Raw genomic sequence first — 7,401 nt, 5'->3', positions numbered from 1 at the left:
TTGTCAAGAAGCAAGAGACACACCAAGTGCAAAACTATCATGTTATTATGACATGGTAATCAAAGTGTGTTTCAATAGAACTCTTATTATTATGGCTGTGATCAAAGTGTACATTTTAATATATAAAAAAAAAAAAAAAAAAAAAATCATATTTGGATCAAATTCTTTTCTTGTCTACTACTCTCTTGGATCAAATTTTAATTGTAAAGCAACATTGGAATTGTTCAACTTGAAACAATTGCCTTACTATTGATGATGCCCTGAGAACTAATATTCAAGTAAACGATACATATTCTTTTAGTTTTTGGACTTTAGTTTTTTGTTTCCTCAAAACAACGCATAAGTGGGAATAATTTTTAAATACAACAAGTACATACTAGTTTCAATCATTCAAGAACTTTGACCATTTATGTTAAAGTGTATCTATATATGTCTATGTTTTCAATTTTTATACAACTACTCTTCAAGATAGGGAAATACCCTTATTGAGAAATGCAAAATTTGCCAAAAGATTAAAGAGTTAAAAATTGTCCAACCATCCTCAAATGAGACTTTTAAGAAATTAAATAAAAAGTAGAACTTCATTAAACATATTGTCATAATGTTAATAAAATATCACATATATGATCATTGTTTGACTAAAACCTACTCAAACATGCACATATAAAAGCAACATATTTGAGTATTTTCATAAGCCAACTACAAACACTATCCAAAAAGTTGCTAAAAACTTTGCAAATAATTGTCCAAGTTGCCATTCAAGCTAGAATATATCAAATCTCAATCTTTACTTATGGGAAATGTAAAAAGCTATCAAAACATTAATTTTTTTTTTTGGGATAATTACAGCAAACCCACCTGGGGTTTGGCCCATTTTTACATTATCTACCAGTGGTTTAAAATTTAACACTTTGCCCACCTAAACTTCAATCCGTTACCCATCTGTTACCCACCTTTGGCTTTTCCGTTAGAAAACAGCTTTTACAACCAAAACATACATAACACAAATCAAAAAGTTAGGGTTTGAATTTTTTTGAAAGAGCTTAGAGGGTTTTGTGTCTCTATACATGGACAGAGACAGCAACACATGTTTCCAGAGTTGAGTTCAAGGGTATGGTTCTGTGTAATGATCTATTTCTTTAACAATTAACATTAATCTTTCTCGTAAAATATTTAGCATTGGAAAAAGAAAATCATGCGATAAAATTATATACATGGTGGTGGCTCTTCTATACTTCAAACTCATCGTATCAACATTGTGGTGGCTCTTATGTACTTCAGCATGATCTTTGCCTTCCACAAACTCATCAACAACCCCATCACCCAGGTCTGAGAGAGGAGAAAAAGGATTATGAACCACCCAATGGGTACTGACCAAGGATCGGCAACACCACTGTCAGACTCGGAGCCTCAATCCCCGTCGTCGTCGAGCTACCCACCATAACACCGGTGGACACAGAGTCACGATAGCCTCGTCCATGAGTAACCTCGACATCGGAGACTGAGCCCGATAAGAAACCCACCTTAATGGAGCCGAGAACCACCGCATCGGAGTTACTACAAGCCGCCAAGGCTTTTCCGGCCACTGGATGTCCAAGAACTCTCGACGAGATGGGTGCGAGAAGCTTCGAATCTTGATCGGAGCTGGATATCGGCGATGTACCTACCGTCATAGCCTCGGGCATCGCCGATGTCTCCGTTGACTCCATCGTTGGCTTTGAGCTCTCTCCCACCACACTTACACTCTGACTCACACTCACGCCCAACCCAATAGGAAGATCTCAGAGATATATTTCAAGTATGAGAAATTTTTGATCATGTGTTCTAGGTTTGAAATTTTTTTGATTTGAGTCATCTTCTAAGAGATGCCCATTTTGATCTTGCTTTCTTTTGTTTTTGTTTTTTTTCTTGTTTTGAGAGGAGAGAGACATAATTTTTAACAGAGGTGGGTAACAAAGGCTAAACGGAAGTAAGTTCAGCTGGGCAAAGTGTTAAGTTTTAAACCATGGGTAGGTAATATGAAAACGGGCCTAACCTCAGGTGAGTTTGTTGTAATTATCCTTTTTTTTTTTTCCTTTTCTCATAAAAACTTTCTTTAAATAAATTCTTAACCATTACCTTAAGGGCATCCGTTAACATTTCCCTTAGTTAAATTGAAAATTAGTGAATTTAATGTTGCTAACTTCAAGATACATCATCTTCAATCAAACATGGAATACTTCAAAACCTTTTCTTCATAACAAATAAGCAAAAATGAGTACATGAAACTTTTCATAAAGCTTGCACTTGATTTTATGAGCAATACTTGTACCCTTGTCTCCAGACCTTTTTTAATGATAGGTTGCTCCAACTCATTTCCTAAAAATGGAAAAATCAAATGCATTATATATGTCAAAATAAATATTTATGCTTTTATATGCAGTAAGCTAAATGCTCAATGTTTTTAACCCCCTTTACACAAGCATTTTGACATATCAACTCAAAAACCCATTTTATAATGTGATGCATACTAACATAATAACAAGATCAATTGAAATCAATAGATATTTGATTTAATATAATGCTTACCCAAAAAAAGAAGAAGTAAAAAGCAGTTCAAAGTAATGGTGCTAATCTATATATATATATATATATATATATATATAACCGAAGCTTTTGAAGCTTCCACAATTTTCCACGTCAGCATTTAATTTATTTTTTTTCTATTTTTTAAATTTGATTTAAAAATAAACCTAATTTTTTCCCCGTTACAAAACCCACAAAACCCGATAACTCTTTCAAAACCAAAAAGTAAAACTCACCCTTTCCTTCCCTAAACCAGCAGCGTCTCTTCTTTGCTCACAGCCTCACACACTAAAACATCTCCTTCCCTAAACCTGAAACTCACCCTTTCCTTCCTCCAAAATCAAAACCCAAAACTCAGATTCTTCCCCCGTCACCGCCGACGCTACAGATGGCCACCACTCAAATTCTCACACAACCACCATCACTTCTCCGGAAACATTACCAGTAAGTTTTTAATTTTGTTCTATTGTTTTTGGTTGTTAGGTATGATTTAGGGTTACGTTTGGTAGTGTTTCTTTTGAATGAATAGCATAGATTGATGGGTTTGGAGGCGGTAGTGGAGCTAAACTGCCTCTGAAAACATGTATAAGCAGATATTCTCTGATTTCAATCAAAACTGTGTCTTGGATTTATACATGGCTGTATTTTGATTGAAATCAGAGAAGCCCCAACACCCCGAGGTAGAACAACCCCACTTGAGAGTGTGGCTGAAGAGAATAGAATCCCAACCCTTCACCCTTAAAGTGTTTGACGAAATTCCTGAGCCAAACTGAAAAAGGGACCTGACTTTAGAAAGTTTATGTCAAATAATTGAAAATTGCTTCCTATGTATTGAATGGGGGAAAAAAAGAGTCACAAGGCTGATTCAATTAAAATGTGGTTTTGGTGTCATTAAAATGTGGATGTGTTTTGAAGTGATGACGTGGGTGTTTTTTTATCAATTTATGAGTGTGAGAAAGTTTAAATTACTATCTGGGTTTTCATTTTTGGGAAAGCCTATATTTGATCATGGGAATCAAATGTGTAGATTGTGGACCTGGAATTAGTCATTGGGTTGTGATCAATGGGGAGGTAGTGACATACTCTCTTTGTGTTTATTTCTGATTTTTTTTTTTTTTTTTTCCAAATGCTTGATTGAGGCCAAAATAGGACTTGTCCAAATGCTCAATTTTGTGCCTGAATCTGTACAAGTTGAAAAAAAAAAAAAATCAAGTTCCTTTATAACATATATGTATGTACACATGCATAATCTATCCGATTGACCCAAGTTTTTCCAAACTTTTCTGTTTTGCTATGTATAAGTGTTATGGTATTCTTATTCTTATTCAAAATTTATGTTCATTGAGCATTCATAGCTGAACTCAAAATTTTAGGAGTAAGGCTTGCTTTTTGTTGTAGTTTTATTGTTCATTGCCTTCAAATGTTATAGTTACTGCCAAATTTGCATCCAATTGTATACAGAAATTTCATTGGCATCTAATCTTGGAAGATCTTTTAATTACTGAATTTGTTGAAGACTAAATAGGGCAAGTGGCCCATATCTCATTAAGATTTCTTCTAGATAAGGTTTAAATAACACACAACCAAGTTAGCACTTAGCAGAATAGTTCTTTGAAAGTGTTGTAACTTCATCTACCTATGAATTATGTTGAGTTTGAAACCTAAGGATTAACATATTGCACTCTAACCACATGAGGTTTATTTTTATTTGCATTTGATATATAAATATATTGTGTACAGATTATAATAAAGTTGCTATTTTGTTTCATGGAATTGTTTTATTTAAACAATTTAGGCTGCAAAATTTTTGAGGTGGGTAAAGTGTAACCTTTCAAACCACAATTTGGCAAATCAAACTCATCCCAAACCATATGTGATGTTGTTTAGTCATTTTATCTTCAATCATAATTGCAAATTGTTCATGAAATCCTTGATTTGAAAGGAATTGTCTTAGAGTGGTTTGTAAGTAGATTTTAATACGGTAGAAACATAAAGTCAAATTTCCATTTTAAATGTTGGGTATGATTAGGCGAACATCGAAGCTTACCCATCCCATGATTAGGCGAACATCAATCAATCATTAGAACGTAAAAGGAAGTTAAAGGATTTGTAATATAAATGCACAGGCCCAGAAGGTAGTTGGAGAGGATTGCATAATCTGATGATGGTGGTGGCAACAATGTTCCCTCATCAAGTAGTTTTTTCATCTTATTATTGGAATTTTTTATTGAAAGCATCATTTGTTTGTTTGTTTGTTTTTTTTTTTTTTTTTTTTTTTTTTTTTGCTTTAGTTTCAAAATTTCAATTGATGGTTTCAATGTTTTATATACTTCTATGGTTTGAAGAATACTTCTTTAATGATTATAAAAAAAAAAAAAAAAAAAAAAGAAAGATTAGTGGTGCTAGCATTGTAGAATTCAACAAGTTATGGATAATAGAGCGCCTCTATGCACAAATTTACTAATCCATTGTTTGGTTTGTTATCCGCTCATCCAATAACACCCTTGATATCCCTGCCTCAAAAGGTACAAAACAATGCAAAAAAGCTTGACTCTATTGCAACATGGATTATTTATTACACCTTCTTGACTCTTCAGATACCCAATTGAATCTCATGTTGTTGGAGTTTTCATCATGCCTTGCGGTAATTGTTTCTTCTGTTCCATGGTAATATCACTTTGAGATGCTACACTTTACCTTGTCCAATTCTTTACTATTATCTTTAATGCTGTCAGGACTACTTTGATAAATGTTGTAATAATTAGCTTCATCTTCTAAGAAAAATTATGTAACACAAAATTGATTTTTTTTGTAATTGGATGAAGGGTGAAGACGAATTATGCGATGATTTCTCTGCTTATAACCAGGCAAAAGGAACTTTTTTTGATGGAGAAACTTAGTTGTTCCTCCGCGGTAGTGGTAATTATGCTTTCAATGTCTTACTATTACTGTTTATGGAGAATAATATTCTAAATTAAAGTCGCTCATTCTTCTTTGGTATGTTTGATTCTTAATTTTTTTGTTTGAGATATATGCAATGTTTACTACATATCAACTTTATAAATGTACTGTTCAATTTCTAGATATCATAATGAAGTGAACCCCATGTTCATTAATGTGAATTGTTTTGTTTCACTATGGTGACTCTAAATCAAAATCATATATACTTTTCCAGGATAAGATTCAATCTTTCATTTGGGATTACTAGAGAATCTTTCTCCCTTATAGTGTATATATATGCACATACATAATTGATCTGTTGGCTTGGATCTTCAACTATGCAACATTTGGCTTCTTTCTATATGTAGATAGTACATAGAACTCTAGGGGAACTTGGTTAGTTAAAGATAGTTTGGGTAAGCTTCTACAATGTTTTGTGCTTTCAAAGATGTTGATCAAGTATGTTGTAATGGGGTTGTAATGTTTGGGTGCATGCCGAGTGTGAGAATATTTCCAGCAAGCTTTTCAAGGTGTGCTTAATACACTTGATTTATGAATTGTGAGGTCAATTTCTATTCCTGTCATTTGTGTTTATTCACTAACTTGTGTATGGTTTAAAGGATCTAGAGAATGTAGATTACTATTGCGCAGATTGTAAAGCAAAGTCTAATTATGAGTCACAGCTTCAAAAAAATACCAGCCAAATGTGAAGTATGTCTATCCTATTTTTGTGTGTGTGTACAATTATTTTCCCTCTTGTTGATTTTTGGGGCAATTGTATATTTGACTTTATAGACTAAGGAGTTTATCATCAGGTTTTAAGCCTAATTTTGTGACAATTTTTTAAGTAGGTCTTTAGAAAATTGTGGACAAAATGTTCTACCTGAGATCATTAAGGATTCATTAAGATGCTTCTTTATTATTTTATATTCCCCCCATCTTAGAGTTATGTGCAAGTGCAGTTCATGGGGTCAAAGAAGTATAAACCTAGAAGATCAAATTCTACCTAAATTGTTATTTGGAATTTTCATTTTCTGGGTTTTGTTACTTTTTTATATTTCAATTAGGTGGCACTCTCCATATCTATGTGAGGTCAGTATTTTCTTTTAAGCTTTTGTGTTTTTGTCAATCTTTACACATACCTGGACAATTCCATTAAGACAAAGAAACCAATGATGTTTCATAGTTATCAGAAGGACAAGATCAAGGACTCATGTTGAAGGTCGAGCAAGTTTGGATTGTAGCTGTTGACTCAAGGTAGAGTATCAGAACAAAGCAATGGAAGAATTGTAGCCGTGACTATATAAACGACAGTGTTTATATTTAAAATAGCTATACTACTTGTACTTTAGGATTAGTTTAATTCATAGTTATTATTTATATACACGTTTATTAATCTGATTGGTTGTAGAGGCTAGATTCGTATATTGTGGAGTTAGTAAGAAGTTAGTTACTCTCAGACTTTGTATAAATACTTGATGTACATTCATTTTCTTTCAATGCAATATAGAATTCTCTTATCAAATTCTCATAATAGTTACTTTGTTGTCTCAAATGACATGGTGCCTCAATGAAAGAGCTAGCAAGATGCTCTAAAATATTGGCACTTGAAAAGTTCAAAATTCCAATTTTGACAATTTTTAGTCCAACCTTAGGAACAAACTCTAGCAGCCATGGTACGACTCCATCGTGTAGGTTAACTCTATAAGAACTTACCCGTGCATCGCACGGGTTAGCGACTAGTTCTAAGAATTGGTAATATGTTAATTACAAATTCAAGCACTAGTTAGCTATGAAAAACTTAAAAGCATTGTTACTTCATAAAATTTAAGTGGTTTAGCTAGGATTTGGATTGAAATTCAAAGAAAAACCTTTTGCATCAAATCAACCATGTTT

General features: G+C 33.2%; 1 long non-coding RNA gene across 1 annotated transcript; it reads left to right on the top strand.

Annotated features, from left to right (window-relative positions):
- Nucleotides 1-6,479: 6,479 nt before the first annotated feature.
- Nucleotides 6,480-7,041, top strand: LOC126702299 (uncharacterized). Its single transcript, XR_007647715.1, has 2 exons — nt 6,480-6,597; nt 6,692-7,041. It is a non-coding gene; the product is annotated as an uncharacterized LOC126702299 (long non-coding RNA).
- The last annotated feature ends 360 nt before the right edge of the window (nt 7,042-7,401 follow it).

This window comes from Quercus robur, chromosome 10 (genome assembly GCF_932294415.1).
Source record: "Quercus robur chromosome 10, dhQueRobu3.1, whole genome shotgun sequence".
NCBI lineage: Eukaryota > Viridiplantae > Streptophyta > Magnoliopsida > Fagales > Fagaceae > Quercus > Quercus robur.
The sequence above is the reverse complement of the archived record's forward strand: the minus strand, read 5'-3'. Positions and strand labels throughout refer to the sequence as shown.